Source organism: Artemia sp. Qi Xiang Cuo, chromosome 4, assembly GCF_049724085.1.
Source record: "Artemia sp. Qi Xiang Cuo chromosome 4, ASM4972408v1, whole genome shotgun sequence".
Classification (NCBI taxonomy): domain Eukaryota; kingdom Metazoa; phylum Arthropoda; class Branchiopoda; order Anostraca; family Artemiidae; genus Artemia; species Artemia sp. Qi Xiang Cuo.
In genome coordinates, this window is record NC_142797.1 from 15,692,252 (window position 1) to 15,710,623 (window position 18,372).

General features: G+C 37.1%; 1 protein-coding gene across 3 annotated transcripts in view; it reads right to left on the reverse strand.

Moving 5' to 3' along the window:
- The window catches only part of LOC148952812 (cGMP-specific 3',5'-cyclic phosphodiesterase-like), a 372,326-nt gene that overhangs the window by 315,003 nt on the left and 38,951 nt on the right, over positions 1-18,372 (reverse strand). Inside the window, exon 1 of one of the 3 annotated variants that reach the window (XM_089088105.1) lies at positions 180-211. The exons of the other annotated variants lie outside the window; for them this stretch is intronic. The gene's annotated coding sequence lies outside the window, so the exon portion shown is untranslated. Of the gene's footprint in view, positions 1-179; positions 212-18,372 lie in introns of those variants that run through there. 3 annotated transcript variants of the gene reach the window in all.

Below are 18,372 nucleotides of genomic sequence, written 5' to 3' on the forward strand. Positions count from 1 at the left end.
TAACAGCCCCCCCAACTGTGCCTCCTAATCCCTGTACGTTTTAAGGGTTGACCTTGTAACTCAGCCTCTTTAACTCTTTAGAAAACGTAGTTTTTTTCAAATAATACACATAAACAGGTTAGACATGCTTTGTTATGAAAATTGACGCGCAGATATTTTCATAACAAAGCATGTCTAACCTGTTTATCTGTATTATTTGAAAAAAACTAAGGTTTTTCGCAAATGTAAATTCGGGGAATAATCTTTTCGGTCTGAAAATATCAAAAGGCCCTAACAGGTCGAATTCTGCTTCGAATGAGTCCTCATTCAACCGGATCCGTTGCCAACTGTGGCCTGTAGGCGTGGCTAAGAAAAAAAAAGAAATGATGATGAATTTTAAGTGGCTATATTTGGTTTTTTGAAAACAGGGAAGGATTGATCGGATTGAGCTGAAATTTCGAGGATAAGCTCCCGAGCCCTAGAAAAGCTTAACGTCTAAATTTCAGCCCAATCGGACAACGTTAAAGGGGGGCTGTGGTTGGAGGGTCTAAACTTCAGGCCCAGTTTACCCCATGAAGATAAAGTCGGAGGAGGATGAAATTTTGCAAGTTTCTTAGTTTGCGCTTGGGCTACAAAATGCGATTACCGCCGTCTCTCTGCAACCTCTAGGACCTGAAATCACTTAACATTATGGTGGGTCGCCTCTTTATAGAGGCACAAGTGTGCCTCCTTGATTTAAAGAACGGACGGACGTACAAAGTTCAGAAGGGGCTCAATGGATCAGAAATTCTAGTGCCCTTTTTAAGAGTCAAAGTGATCCGAGGGCAGAAACCCCCCCTCCTCCACGCGTCGTATTTTTCCGGAATCCATCGAATAGAAATTTCGAAATAGTCATTTATTCAAAAATAGTCCAAAGATACTAGGCAGTGCTATTGCGGTGCCTAGTGTCTGCGATGCGGGTGTTTTGGAAAATGAGGATGACAAAGAAAGGAGGGTTCGTTGCCCTCAATCACTTTTGACCCTTGAAAGAGAACTGGAACGACACATTTGCAATCAAATGAACCTTCTCTAAAGTTCATACAATAACCATTTCCATTAAAATCTTATATACCTCAGGGGCATAACTTACCACCCTTGCCTCCAGACTCTGGGGGATTGTATCTACCCCAAAAGGCTTGTTGTGTAATCTTTGGACTATTTTTGAACAAATTGCTATCTCCAGATTTCTATCGGATACATTTGGGGAAAATATTACAAGGGGGAGAGGAGTTATCTGCCCTCCAATCACCTTGATACTTAAAAAGTGCACTAGAACTTCTTATTTCCAATTCAATGAGCCCCCTCCGAAGTTTATACGACCACCATTTCCATAAAAGCCTTCTATGTCCCCCCAGGGCAATAGTCACAACCCTGTGTCTGAAGACTGTGGGCAGTGGGATGGCTGTTGTGATCGTCAAAGACATAAATTCTGGACCATTTAACTATATTGAACCTAATGGCTAATTCAAAATTTTGACTGGATGTATTTAGGAAAATGATGGGTATGGGGGGGGGGGCTTGTTGCCCTCCTATCACGTTTGACAATTAAAAGGGCACCAGAGCTTTCAATCTCCGGCCGAATTAGCCCCTTTTCAAGTTTCTACCACATTTCCTTCTATAGGAAGTGTCCTGGTTTAAAAAATATAATACATTGTGCCCACATCCCTGTGCCCTAAATGTATCAAATAGAAATCTGGAGATAGCAATTTGTTCAAAAATAGTCCAAAGATTACGCAACAAGCCTTTTGGGGTAGATACAATCCCCCAGAGTCTGGAGGCAAGGGTGGTAAGTTATGCCCCTGAAACATATAAGATTTTAATGGAAATGTTGTTTTGTGAACTTTAGAGAAGGCTCATTTGATTGCAAATGTGTCGTTCCAGTTCTCTTTCAAGGGTCAAAAGTGATTCAGGGCAACAAACCCTCCTTTCTTTGGCATCCTCTTTTCCCAAAACGTATACGATTGAAAACGTGAGATGGACATTTTGTTCGCAATAGTCCAAAGACAATATAATAAAGATTCCAGGGTGGGCACATCCCCCAAAGAGTCCAGGGATCATGGTTGTAAGTTATCCCCCGGGGAAATATAAGGTTTTTTATGGAACGGGTGGTCGTATACACTTCGGATCAGATGGGGCTCATTTTATTAGAAATCGAAAGTTCTAGTGTCATATTCAAGAATCAAAAGTGAATGTATGGCGACCAGTCCCCCCTTCCTGCAGTCCTCAGGTCAAGAACTGTGAGTTAGGTAATTCGTCCATTGTTTACATATAGTATATGTAATTGAGAAAGGTATGCATATATAAACTTTACTTTCCAAACAGACGAAGGGCATATATTTCAGCCTTTCAGAGAATGTTGAGGGGAGTGTTGAACAAAATCAAAAAACGTTACGTTTATATGGATTGTCACAGGCAAATATCTCAGAAATACTGAGTACATTATTTTGAAACTTTCAGGAAATGATAGGGGAGATGATTAAAAAGGGAATATTTGCAGGTTACCACTACTACTACAATTACCACCACTATTACTGCTACTACTACCACACTACTCCAATTACAATATCGAGGAGAAAACTGAACTAAATGAAAATACGCTAAGGGCATGTATATTGTCAAAAGAGTGTATCTCAAGAATTGATTTAGGTATTAAGCTGGAACTTGCAGAGAATGCTTAAAGGGGAAGATCATCTGACCAAAAGGCAATATGTGCACGCTAATACTAATACTACGATCACTGCTAAACTACTACTACTATTACTGCTTTAACTACTACTTCTATTTCAAATACTTGTAAAGCTCAGAGCATTAAGAGGAAAATTTCAAGAAGTATATGAACATACAGGTTTTCAAAGGGACATATCTGCAGTCATAGCAATGGCTGATTATATTAAGGTGAAACTTCTAGGAATTGATGAGAGGGGTGATTTATTGAACAAAAACCAATACTTCAATACTACTGCGGCTACCGGTGCTACTACTATTACTATTAATGATATTACTAGTAATATATATACTACTACTGTGACTACTATTTTAACGATGCCTAAGGGTTTGAAGGTGAAACTGTCAAAGAATTTTGAGGAAGAAGGTGAACTGAATCATAAAACTCTGTAAGTATGCAGGTTTTCAGAAGGGCGTAACAGCAATGCCTTAGGAACAGTTTGGTGTATGAACAGCTTAGGAACAGTTTGAAACTAACAGGGCTCGTTGTTGGGGATGTTGAACTAGCCAAAAGAAACTATTTTCATCCTAATATTACTGCATCAGTAGTAAGTACATATTGAATTTGCGTAGGTTATGTTCCCTGGCAGCTTTCCAAGACAGATTACCAGACTAGTTATTTGGCAGTGTATAATGTAGTCAAATAGGTTTTTTTTTTGTCAATTGCACAATGAATGTACGTCATGAGTTCACGTGTACATTCTTAAAAAAAACTGGTATGATATAATGTTGTCAAACATGTTTTGAGAGTATGATCATAATTATATAATTCAAACAGACCGGTTTTTATGTCAATATTCGTTTTTTAGGAGCCAACCAGAGAGCGGAGGTTACTCTATATATGACATCCTAATTTGTGGTTTGAATTTGAATAAAAGGACTGGTTGTCATTGCAATTCATATTAGTACGAGACTTGAATTCAAAGAAAATAGTTTATTTGAGAGGATATTAGTAGAGAAAAAATTAGTGGTGCATTTACATTATCGGAGATTAATGATGGAGCCGACAGCAGCAGCAACGATATACAAGTACCCAATGTGGCTGTGGAAATAACCGCTGGCTGTAGAGTATGCCTTGAATGGGACAATATGTATGCTAGATACGTGATATCATTAAGCAAGTTTAAACACGAGGAGCAACTATGTTTTCCTGGAAAAGTGAATATTCTCCATATAAATAAACATCGGTCAGCATTAGATGTCCTATCGAAATATATTGATGAGAACAAAATTCATCAGTTAATATTACTATTGTAATTATGTTCAATAAAATTATTTCTAAATCAAATCTATTTGTAGTTCTATAGAAGACTAGTGTATATATTTTTTTTAAAGTATAATAAGAAATTCTGGTTAGTCTGAAATTGGTTGTGAGAGTGTTAGGACTCTAAAAAATGGATAGATTTGAGAAAGAGCGAATCATGGGGAATCTAGTGCTTATAGAAAAACGTTTGATTCTAGATAACGATTTTCTAGAGTTGTCTATTCAAAGGAAGATATTTTCTTGGGGAATGCTTGTCGATATAATGAAAAGTGATTCTCCATCATTAGACTATTGTATGAAGCTTCTACGTCGTGGTCCAAATGCATTTACACAATTTATTGATATATTGATCACGACACAGCAAAATGATATTGTGGATATGCTTTAAACACTAGTTTAGAAATTTAGGACTTTTTTTCATGAGAAAGATGGTGCTCAAGGATGATTTACTCCTCTCTCTCTCTCTATCTCCGACAATTTTTGATGCTGCTAGCTCAGTTTCATTGTGGCTGTGAGACTGTCAACACATGAAAAAATTTTCCATACATGTCCACTATGTATATACGCACTGGACAGCTGGTCATCAGGTCACAATTGTACAATGATTGATAAGTATGATGACAACTGTACACTATGCAACCCATTTAAAGTGCATAGAGGATATGCTGTGCAAATTAAAGGTTGTAATTCCTGTCTTGAAGAGACGTGTGACTGTCATCCTAGAGGGCACCTATGCTCCAACTGTCATTATGATAAATGTAATCAGTGGGAGAATACATATCCCGGTATGATTGGACAGAATCCTAGTCGTGATTTTAGTTTATTGCTACGAGAATGGTATCGTCGTGGTTTTAGATTGTTCTGGGAGGAGGAGCCGGGTCAACGATTCAACTGCTGGAACAACAAAAGAATATTGTTTCTACGTGATTGTTATGAAGACAATGGGTTTTATGATTATAAGCCCACTGATTTTTATTTGGCTGTGACAGAATGCGATTCGAAACTTGAGGACGCTGTTTGTGAAATTGCTTCAAATAAGCAAATTGAATCACGTGAATTATATAGAATGAATGGGAAAAGTATCATTGACTATACAAAGAGATATGACAAGAGTGAGGTTAAACTCTACTGTAGAAAATGTGAGCCAGAAATTGCAGTACATCAGGGTCAGGACACTGTGAATTCAGATAATCTACCTGCACTAGTTGTTGTAGAAAAATACCTTTAACTAGTAGAAGATGAAATCTAAAGAGTAGAAAAGTCATTTTATCATGTATATAAATTTTTATTAATAAACAATTTCACAGACATTTTTTGAACATTTTATTCGTAGGGCAATAAAATCAATATTAAATACGCTTTTAAGTATATTTTCCAATAGAAAGTCGTTCAATCGAGGTAAGTCAACGTAGATGTCAAGAAACTGCTTGTATGTGTAGCCACGACATCTGAACATGAAAAAGAGTAGTGCATGAAAGCCACATGCTTAGTCGTTAAATCCTGTACTCTTTGTTGATTTTGAATAATGGTTTTCCCCCTGCTTTCAATAAAGTTGCTGATGTATAGAGCGTAGAATTTCTACGTTAACCAAAGAGGATCCAAAAATTAAATATTCTTCGCTGTTTGAAAGATGCATAGCCAATGGCCAGTCTTCAAAGTCGATGGACTGCTATTAACAATGATTAGGGTACTGTTAACACTTGGAATTTTTCAACGAAGTCAGAAGGTGAGCAAGACAACTTGTACTGCTACATGTATAGATCCATACAAAATAAACTGAGTGTTTTGTATGTGTTCAAAGTGCTAGGTCTAATAGAACACTGCCGTTGGGGGTGATTTCGCAATAGGTTTTAAATTGACTCAGTGATATTAGCGTGATACTCTCAGTAAGAGCATCGGCAAATGTCCACTCTAAACGTACATTCCCTGTTCGTACTATGCTCATATCCTGAGTCCCCGACAAGTCCAAAACAAATACCCCATGATTTTCTTAAAACATTGAATCGGTTATTCCATTTTCAAATAGTTGAGATTAATGATCTATGGATTGCATAGTCAACTCGTACAGAGTTCTATTTGATTTTTTATCAAATGATAGATTGAAGAGTGTATAGTGGAATACCATTCACTTTGCACACAAGGCTAGATAGACCAAAAAAATTAAAATCCTGGGGGGATTCAGTCCAGGATCCAACAGCACTGCCACTCTTCACAAAGGCCAAAGCCAATTTTGATGGGATTTCTCCATTGATAAATGATGAATCACTATAGATACGAGAACCGGTGGCAATGTGACGTTGATTAGTGATCGTATGGAGTACAAGAAGTTTAATGTTGTTGCCATTGGCTCTTAGCTTTTCCACTGCCAATGCAACAGAGCTCATAACTTGTTGTTTTCGGACGTGGAGAATTGCCGATGTAATAATGACATTTGCATCGGGTGCTGCAGGAAGTGTTTTTCTCAAAATGAAATTCGATGGGGCCAGCTGTAACTTTATGTCAATCTTGACATTGGGGGGTAGCCATTGGGATATATTGAATATCTCATGATTTAATTTTCCAACCAGATGATACTCCTGGGTCAGTGCAGTAGTCAACTCACCATCGGTATCAACACCTGATCGAAATTCATAGCCCAATGATTGTCCTCTCAACTCCTTGTATGCCTTTGGTGTGATCATCATAAATTGTATGTAGCTTGCATAGTTTGATAAATTATTGCTAGTGCTCACCAATATACCATTAATAAATACATTAATTTGTTTGAATAGATTGTGTAGAATACAGTTATCGTAGGAGAGACCGTCGGCAACAGTTGGAGTTGTTTTATCTGACTTTTTCTTCACCGCAACATTTAAATCAACAAATGTTGATGACAAATCAATGAAATAGTCTTCATTAGAAAATATTTGAAAGTGTGTGTTTTCCGAGAGGAGTTGTTGGGGATGAAATTGTTCATAGAAGCCATACTTGACACTGACATCAACATTTTCAGCATTGAATAGATTCATTGAGGAACTGATTGATGGGTATGATTCCTTTTGGGGGAGATAAGTCATCTTAAGAGAAGAAATCCTTCTTTGATCTAACAATCTTTTTCTTTTTCTTCTTCTTCTGCTTATTGGTCTTCCTTGTTTTATTCCCCAAAGTCCTTGTTGATGACCTTCGCTTCCCACCTGGGTGGAGACTGATGAGTGAATGACGCGCACGCATCCTTTTCAATCCCTCCCCATTTTGCTGAGATTTTAATTGCTCACCAACGGCTCTTGCTGAAGATCTAATATTTTCCTTAACACTCTCCTTGAAATTCTTGCCCGACCCCCAGTCCTCTAGTGTGGAAGCAGCAAAATTTGATGCAGCAGGCACAAGATATTTTCTGGCAAGGGGTAGTGCAGAACGAAATAGCCTAGAAAACCAGTTACCAAGACCATAACCAGACATTGTAATACGACCCTTGCAGTAGTCCAATCCATTGCCTATTTGACGTGGACTTAAAGCACCAACATAGCAATTAATATTGGGACAGACAAATGGAATTCTTATATTGCTCATTTTAGGTGATGGTGCTGTTGCTGACAATAGGTTGAAAATTATATATACACACTACTTAGCCTTTAGTTATTGGTAAAGGATCGCCCAATTCACTTCTTAGTGTTATCTGACAAAGTTCCAAATACGAAGTGTTTACAGGAACATACTGAAGATGCTTTATATTATAGTGATGAACAAGTTCATGAGTTGTTTTTCGTTCAAGAACACGTAGGAAGGGTACATTTGAATTACCGACTCTCCATGTTTCCACAAAGGATGCATAGAGAAATATGCAAGAGGCCGAGGCGAAACCAGGTGGATAATCAGCAAAAATAACTTGAGCCATCCCGTAAACGGTGACAGCATTTTTTCCATTGATCGTATTCTGTTTAAAGCGAAGAACGTCTCTCAGATTATCACTGAGAATAATTATTTCAGTGTCAACAGGTGAGGTAATGTAAATTCTGTTGTGTTCCAGTGAATAATTAAAATGGAATTTAACATTCTTACGATATGCGATTTTTCCATTGATTGTACAACACAAATTTGTTATATTATTTTATTCAATATATTTCAATTTGGCATAAGTATACTTCTTAGATTTAAGTGTTTCAACCCTTTCATAGTAAAAAAAAGGGGTCCACTTAAGTGGTATAAATTATGTAGCATACACACAATCCTTCCTAAGGATGTCAGGGATAGTTTTGAAAATACAGTCGACAAGATCCTGTTCATACGCACCATCAAATCTGATGGCAGGGGAGTTTCGTCCAAAAATGACTTGTCGTATTCAAATTATTGTAGAGAAGATCTGAAATATTGGACATGAAATTTAAATACAAATCAGTAGGAATTGCCAGTATCTTAAACGCCGATCCAATAATTAAAATCGGAATTGTATCCTAACAACCAAATAAGTAACCGTTTCCTACACCTGTGAGCAAGAGTCTTTAATGTCTTTTCAATTGGATAGATTTCAATATTATTTTTAACTTTTTGTTGGTCATAGTCATAGAAGCCACCGAAAATATCATCATCTTTGGTATCACGCAGGTGATTAGTTATGGGTTTAGTCAAGGATTTTTGACACTTTAAAAAGTTCAGTGGACCAAAAGTAATTCCCCTTTTCAAAAACATTAGTTGTCCTATTAATTCTAACAGTATAACCAACGTTGAATTTATTTTTCTTCTTGACAATCGTTTCATTAAAATACTTTTTAAGAAAAGTGTAAATTGTGTTTTGATCAGACTGATGAACTTTGGTTGGCGTAGAGTTGTACCATAATCGATGAGGTCGTTGATTATACATCAACATGAATTTTTTTAAATAATGAATAAAAGCCGGTTTATCTTTCAATGTACAATATTTAGAAATTAAAAGTCGAATAGTTCTTATCAATCGTTCGGCCAATGCAGCCTTTATAGAACTATGACTATAATAGAAAAGTGTACTATATTTCAATAGTACTTTTGCAACATGGGGATGAACAAATTCCCTACCACGATCCATTTGAATTTTTTTTATATGAATCTTGCTCTAGAATAATTTCAATGGCCTGAGCAACTTCAACGCCTCTCTTTGATCGCAAAGGAATTGCATATACATAACAACTGAAAACACTGATTGCAAGTAGAATGTACTTGTACGGTGTATTGTGACGTCGTTGAACCTCATCTAGAGTTAGGAGATCTGCTTGCATTATATTCAATTTGTAAAAGGCTTTAGTTTTTCGATATTGATTGGCACGAACTCTATGTTTTATAAGCAGAATGTAACTTCATTTATTTTGCAGATGGTCTTGCACACTTTTAGTTTCAACACCGATGACTTTCGAAAGTGTGGCGGATGAACTTACACTCCCTGCTTAACCAATATTTTCATGGATACCTTTCAGAACCTCAACCATCTTGAACGTAAATCCGTAGTGTAATGTCCGCCACCCTGTTTTATGCTAACGGTTGGTGGTGGTGGTGGTGGTGACGTTTTATTGATGCGTTTTTACCTTATTCCATCTTTCAGTGGGCTGAGTGTATATTCCAACATCGCTTTAAAATCTTCTTCGTTGTCTTCATATTTAAATGGTGGTGTTGACAATAATTCAAGTACATTTATTTTTTTTAAACTTCTCCTATTGTTAGTAATAACTTTTTGGTCGTCCAAAGTATTTATAAACCTACATAGATTAGCGCCAAATTATATTAATGCTTTACGATTTGTAACCATGTCATAGATTAAATCAAGTAGATTATAGCTCTTACCCTGGATTATAGTCCCTTTCCCATTGCTCTCAACTTGAATGTGATCATGATCAATTTCCATGAGATAGGTCTGGAGTCGTGTTCATTGTTCACCAAAATTTTTGGGCCATTTATATCAGAATTTCCATAAAAATTAATAAAGATACTTTTTCTTCAACTGTGCTCCAGCAGAATCTTGAAGATATAATTCATTTTTGTGATAAAAGGCAGCAGCAGCAGCAGCAGCAGTGGACCTCGAACGATAAAACACATGTGTTTCCACTCATTAAATTGCCTCTTAAAGAAAAAGCAGTTTTTATCATCCTCAATATTCTTGATGTTGGTGAATTTACTCGGAATGCCCTCAAAATACTCGATGGACGAGACGGTGAGTTCTATTGGAGTAAATCTATAGGATTTTGCGATATAGTGAAAACTGTTTGCAGGTCATGCAATTATCGGTAGTAAAAGTGTGAAAAAGCTACTGCCCGCCTGAAGAAGTATCTTTTTTTTAAAATTCTGTCCTTGCTTTTTAGAGGACAATGTACGTACAATGGAACAATGTTGCTTTGACAGTTGTTTAACTACTTCTTATAGTTGATCATTGCCCTCGGTCAAACTTAAACAAAGTTCAGATATTAGATTAATGAAATCATTGTCAATACGATGTTTGAGTATGGCTTTCCTAAGCAAGTGTTTTGAAGTGCTTAGAACTGGAAACAGATGTCTATTTTTTTGTATTCTCTTCAGTGTCACGATAGCAACTAATAGGTATTTTTAGTGTTCACAGTGAGATAAACTGTAATTTTATTGTGAAAACTGTCTGTGACTGCACGCAAATCCTCCAGTGTATTTTGATTAAGATCCAATAGGATATAGCCGTGGGATTTATTAGTTGCCTGATTGTATGCCGAGAGCAGAAATTTAGGGACGCCTGGATAGATTTGTTTATTGAGGGTTATTAGCGAGCTAGAATCACGAACAACTCTGTAGATGATATAGTAGGTGCAGTTCAATGCAAGTGTTCGCATACATTTGCTCTGATGAAAGAGACTGTGTAGAGCCAGAGTAACGGAAATCTGTTCGTGATGAGAGCAAACAGTGAACAATTGTAGCATTTCCTGGGACCACTGTTCAATAGATTTAGCCAGATCGTCAATGATCAGCCAAGAGTTTGGTTCAATAATGGTGAAAACATCAAGTCCTTGTATGGATTGTATCTGCACCAACCCCCTGGCAGCAGCAATTGCTTTTATTTTATCATATGACTTCTGCCAAATACTGTAACAAAAGGAGATTTTTTTCGACTTTTCCACAAACCTTTTATCGCAATTTTTAATTATTTTAGTTAAGAGTGTTGTTTTGCCTGACATTGATGGCCCACACAGAAGCGACCTGAATGGTGTTTTAAATTGATACATGTTCCCTTCAATAGTTCACCTGAACAACTAACTGTAGACCATAGCTGTCTAATGACTAAATAATTCCCCTACTACTACTACTACTACTACTACTACTACTACTACTACTCTGTTCAAGAATAATATTAAGAAGAAGAAGACGAATTAATAATCATATTTTCTTTTATTATATGCATAAAAAAGTAACAATACTTAAAAAAATACTACATTGAAAAAAAAGCACATTAAACATGAAAAAAATACATTTTTTAATTTATTTATAATAAAAAACACAACATTTACATAGGCACAGAGAGAGAAAAAAACACTTAAATAAATACACTTTTTTTGTTTGTTTATTTATTTATAGAAAAAATACAACATTTATTAGATTAAAGTACGTAAAATAATATCACTTTTTTTAATTTGAATGCAACATGTACAAAAGCAAAAAAAAATCTGCTCTAAGTCCAAAAAAAAAGATAACTTTGGTAGTATCTGGTGGTGCACCCCCCACTGGTGGCCGCCCCCCCCTCCGGGCCGCGAGGCCCCCTCCTTAAAGGCCACGAGGCCCCCCCCCCAAAAAAAAAGGTTTTAGGAAAAAAATTTACTGGACTTTATTCAAACTGAAACTTTTCCTATGGCTAACAGATTTAACCCAGTCTGAAGCTCAATAGTGACTCAGGTGGCGGGCCTTCACCCAATCTTGACAAAAATAGACATTTCCAGAGATGGTACTCATGGCAAGTTCTTCTACATTTACAGTAAAGTTCCTGTAGTTGAGAGAACGAATTACCAGCAATTTGGCTCGTGGAATTGTATTTTCAACAATACAATTCTTTTAGATGTCCATGTCGAAATTCCGATCCACACAATGCGTGGGTACTCCTTTGCAACGTCTTTCGATTTTCTCGTCATTTGTCTGAATATAATACACCATCAGATATTCAAAAATACCACTGAAAATCATGTCACGTCCCGGTTCTGTTTTAAAAAAAAAAAGCTGTTTTTGTACCCGCAATGTAAATAACTCTGTGTAAATCCACCTTCAGGCGGTGTAGTCAACTCACGATTTGATATTTTCGCCGTACGTCAAGTCTACATTGAGGTTTGGGGTTTTCTCTTTTAGATGTATGGTGTCTGCGACAACGTCGAAAACCTATAATTTTTCCGTTTCTGTTACAAGGGCCCAAGAAACGTTTCGTTGTAATACAAACATGAATTTTTTAGAGATCTCCAAGATCGCACTGCCTGCAGCAATATTTTTATTTAATACAATGCTTCTTTTATTCCTATTCAATAGTACCATGTTCGGGCCAATGATCGTGAAGGAAGTGTAATTTGGATCGGCAATAATTCGAGCACATTGTTTGGGATCGGTCACGACGTCACAACGATTTCTATTGCGAACACTCACACATTTTGCCGAAAGCCAAATTCAAAAGGAGCTTATAAATTTCTTTTTCGGCTTTCGTCTGTGCTTCAGAACGTATCCGGACAAAAGTTTCAACAAACGTTTTTAGATATGGTTTTTGGCTAAACTGGAGCGCTCTGTGAACCTTTGTGACGTTGAAACCGTTGTTGCACATCCATTTTAAGGTCACATGATGAACAACAATATTTTTTTTTGGCACAAGGTCAGCAATAATTTTTTGTTTTGAAGGTGACCAATGCAATCCGTCCACCTCGACTAAACGCCTATTGCGAGGGCTCAAAGAGTCCCTAGTCACAGGTCTATTGATGCACGGGAAGATAAAATCCTTTACTGAATCGTGAAGCTCGACTGGTATCTCCCCATCAATTTAAAAAAACCATCCAACCGGTCCATTTTCCTCAACACTGTCGTCGTCAATTTTGGGGAAATGGGGAGCTTGAGGGTCATTGAGCCATTTATATTCACCGCAAGGTAGCGCAAAATGTGACATGGCCGAGGGGTAGAGAGAATTCATATCAAGGAAAACTGCATCCGATTTCGTCCCTGTCTTCTCTCTAGTTGGATAACTTTCTAAGATATGATCCCGATGAAAACTGTATCCACCCCTCATTGACCTTTTAATGGATAGATGCTGAGAAATGTCAGTGATTACCCGATTTGTCCCCCAGTAATACTTAGGATGAGGACCATTACCAGGTGAGGAGATGAAAAATAATAGCCCAAATTAAGATTAAATTCCCCATAGATTTTGTCCATATTTTTATACATATTGTCTAACAAGGTTAAAAGGGCAATCGACAACTACCGCTTGCATAAGTCAAGCATGTTTTTACATCCTCTCTCTGCATAAACTTTTTTAAGCAAAACTGTATTCATCGGGGGTGCACCTACGATCGTGTAGACAATCGTAAAACGATTCAATACAAGGAATAGTTTCCTCGGCGAATCTCGACATGGAACAATAATAATCATAAGGATATATGCCCTTGACCGTCAACACTTCATATAAATCATTTGGAAATTGTTGCTTGAGAAGGGGGAAAGCGTTGCAGCCTTCATTGTTTTTCTGCACCTGAATTAATTCACTCAATCATCTGGGGAAAAAACTATAGGAATCTAAATAGCGAATTTTATTCGTGTATTTAACATCGGCTTCAACAAATCTCCACATAAATTCCAAAACAAGCAACTTTTCCGAGGATTTAGGAATGATATTGTAGGAAAAGCTGTCTACCACCCATGCATCATCCACTGTTCCATTTTTTTGAAGACATGCCATTGGTGGTAGCCCATACTTCAGATCGTAGTTAGAGCTAAGTATAAAAACCGGAAGAAAGAGTTGCTGTTTAATTTTTAAATTACATGAATTGTGAGCCCACCCCCGAAAGTTACTTTTTCCCGTTGAATTGGGATCAATAAGGGTGATTATGATCCTGGACAGCGTCTTTTGGGGCAAGAACACCTCTGCAAACCCAACAAATTAACCCCTTTTCTAGTACCAGTTGCTCCTTATCTGATAATGTCATTGGGTAGTTGGTGTGACGCAATCGTGAAATTGCGGCGTTTGCTGTTTTTATTAAAGATAGCAAAAACTTTTCCATACTACCCTCCTCATCCATACCCAAAAAAACTCTTCCAACTGCATTCTATTGTTGGAATCGCAATGGGCATGTGCATAGGAACACGCAACTAGTTTGTGTTCCTTGACTATATTTGGCTTTGATGGGTCTGATACCTCCACCAGTCTTGATTCACCATCCAAACATACTTTATCAACTTGTAGCAGGGAATTTTGGAAATTTCTTTAAAAGATACTTGTAAAGTATCTTTGCCTTCTGTCGGCATTTCAATTCGTTGATTCCCATGAATTTTGCAAGGCCCCATTTGATCCGAGAATGTTCGCTCCGATCCAAACCAGGAAAGGCACATGGGACAATATAGATATTCTCCTTTGTTCCTGCCTTGGAATAGGAGTCGACATATTGCCGTAACGGGGAAAAAATGAACGTAGGAATTTACATCTTTGGGAGGCTCGTAAATAACCCAAACCCAATTTTTAACATTATCCACCGATGGTGTCCTAACTGAACACAAAACCCCTTTTTAATTGGTTTCTTTTCCTCCTCTAAAAATTCCAAGTCGTATTGGAGAACAACCACCTCCAACGGATGATTTTTATTTTCTTTTTGAAATAGGGTCATTTCTTTGAACGACACAGGATACTTCACCTCTAAACAGTCAAAATTTATTTTAGGGAAATTTTCTCCCCCCTTACGAGCAAGTCCGTCGAGATTTTTTATTGTTGAATCTTTTTTTAATGTTTTATGGGCTGCTGCTAAAAATGTGTATTTAAAGCATTGCAGCCCCGTGTCAAAATTGAAACCCTGAACCCCCCCTTTAGCCGAAAAATCCGGGTGGCAATTTTTTCGTCAAGTACCCCCTGCCCCTCATAAAATAAAGTTTTTTTTTAATCTACTGAGATTCAGATCCATATTTTCAATGTATAAAATTATGGACCCACTTCCCCTCTCGTTAAACGTGTCCAAAGTCAATATTAATTTATTTACCCAGTTGAAAAAGTTGGTCTCAAATTCACTTATACCAGGGTAAAAAGTCTGGTTGCCAGTTGAAAAATGAAAATAAAAAATTTCCCCAGATGTTCCCTTTTGTAAATAAACTTTTTGATTTACTGATGCTTTAATCCCCCCTTGACCCTCCCATTTCTGAATCTGAAGCTCAATTTGTGCTCGAATTCTGTCAATGTAGCTATGGCGAACATTTACTAGGTCTGTTAAAATAATGCTCCCGTCAATCACGTTTTTCTCGGGAGGGTTAAAATCTACCCTATATGTTTGTAAGTGACCTAGAGCAGACTCTAACAAATAAAATTCACGTAATTCCGGGGACGTGACACTATTCTCATGTCCTGCACCTATTTTCACAGGACCCAATTCACTAATTATAAAACTATCGCCAAAAATGTCCCCGGAAAAATTAGGTCCAACAATTTGCATCGTTGTTGCTGTATCATTAAGCGGAATGGTGGGGAGTGACATAGAATTGTCAATAACACCACTCCCAGTCTGTTCAATTACATTGGTTGGAGATGGCATGAGGTCCCCTAGGCCTGTTAGTACATATTCCAAGGTGTTTGGAGACAAGTGATCGAGCCAGCCTATATTGCCTTATGACATAATTTCTTTATGAGAACCAGTTTCATTAGCACTGGTTGAACCGTCTAAATGTTCACGAATAAATGTATCAATCCTTCGTGGATACTCGATCATGTCAGTTTTACACTTTAAATTGTCTAGGCTAGCCATTTCCCCAAGAGTATCATTAAGAATACCCCATTGGCATTCCATATTATCCAGAACTAATGTAGGTTCATCACTGAACTCCGTTGGTGATGATAGAATTGTTCCAGTAAATGCTGATGTCTCATCACCCAATGGTGCTGCTATTTCATTAATCTGTAGAAAAAAGGTTTTATTTTCTATGTGAAATAGCGATTATTTCATAAAGTTGAAAAATCATGTTCATTTTTTTCCATACCATCCCATAAAACTCAATTCCTCCTAGAATTATTTAAACTAAATACTTTTTTGCTTAAAGCATTATTTACAAAACAATGCATAATAAATTACAAATTTTGTTAGTAACACACATACACACACACACACACATGTGCACACACGCTGAAATATTCTTACAGGTTGAAATTATGTTTCTAACCCCTTAGCCTGTATTCCATGAGCCTATAATATGCTGCGGAAACAGCGTCAGATAAAATGTCTCTGAACGCGCTGCGGAAGCAAATTACGTGATATCAGAATTTCTACTTAAAAATTCTTAATTTTCTCATAGCTTTTGATGGATTAAGGTAAACGAAATAATTTAAAGATATTCAAAATCAGCATTAAAATACAATTCAGTCGATATGTATATTGAAAAAATTACAGCGCTCGGATCAAACATAAGAAATAATGATATGGAAATATATGCCATTCAATCATTACATCGATATTGAATTTGCACTCTCTCAATGAATTATCGACTAGACGTGGCACATGCACCGCTCACACACAAACACAATCACACTTGTGCTCACACTCACACATGCGCGCACACACACACATGCGCACACACTCACACATGCACACACACTCACACTTACACACTCACACATACACACACACACACACATAACACACACATGCGCACACACACACACATGCACACACACTCACACACACACACATGCACACACACACACTTTTATAGTGTTGAAAAAAAAATGGCGAAAAGGCTAATTCATTAACCTATATAAAAAAAAGGTTTTATTTTCTATGTGAAATAGCGATTATTTTATAAAGTTAAAAAAAAACATGTTCATTTTTTTCACCCCATCCTCAAAACTCAGTTCCTCCTCCTAGAATTATTTAAACTAAATACTTGCCTCCACCCCCCTCCCACAGAAAGTTCAGAAAGACGCAAAAGAGTGTTTTCTTTGATAATAAAAAAAATGCATTATATTCAGCTATCTCTGAGAGGAGCAGAGGAATTTAAAACAATGGTTGGGGGCGGGGGGATTAACATTTTAATATCTCTGACATACGCTTTTACGGTGTTGAAAAATGGGCGAAAAGGAAATACTTAAAAAAAAAAAGTTGGATACAAATAGGTAGAAGCTAGAGGTGAAAATACTCACATTTCTAAATTCAGACTGCTGTTGAGTGCCGCCCGTTTCTTGCATAGATGTGGAGGCGATGTCACTGGCTTGTACAAATGAGACAGTGGGGCTCCCCATCATGTGAGCAACCATCCATTCTCTTTTCAGCTTTCTACCTGGCTGCATAGGAGTTGGCACTGATAGGTTTTGAGCAGGCAGCGTCGGTCTGGAATGGATGTGAGTGGCCCCCCAATAGACCGCCTATCTCCACTTGTTGTATTGGAGCAACGCCGTTAGTCTTAGCTCTCTTTTCCGGGGGAGAGTAAATGTAGGAATCCTCTTCCTTAAAAAGAAGGCAAAATTTAGCATGGAAAAAACAATTCCCTTTTTTTTTACTGAAGAGAAAATTAGTCTGCACAAAGAATCCCCCTCTAACCACACGGAATCAGCGAACAGAGTCTCTCTCAAACTCCGCAAAGCTCTTTTAAAAGATACAAGAATTACTTATTTAACTCAAAAATTTCGTTTTTAACGGGTACCAAGTAAAGAAAAACCTTGTTAGAATTGATATATTGCCCCCCTCCCCCCCTTCCCTGTCATATATTCTTATAAAAGCCTCTTAATTGTCTGTGAAATCCATTTGCTTTCATCAAATACAATTCAAAAATATCTGTCTAATTTGGCCAGAAAACAAACTCTTTCTTCAAAGCGTTTAGAATTACACGTTTCCATTCGTTTGTTTTCTTAATTCAGATAAGGCGTATGCCAAATGTTGTTTTGAAATCATCCCCTCTTTGGTAACAGATTAAACACAAATGGTTTTATGACAGCACATTTTAAACGCACGATTGGAAAAAGGACATTTTTGAACGAAAAAGAACTGTTTCAAAACAATTAAAACTTGTAAACATAGCAGTGGTAGAGAGATTTTATTTACATAATGGAAAAAAAGCTTAAAATGCATTTTCTAGCGAATATACTGATCATATTTTAAGGTTTTGTATTGTTGGAGGGGAGGGGGGCTAAGTCCCCCTGAAATTTGAATTTACTGGTAGATGCTTTTTATCTGGAAATAAATTAAAAAATTTAA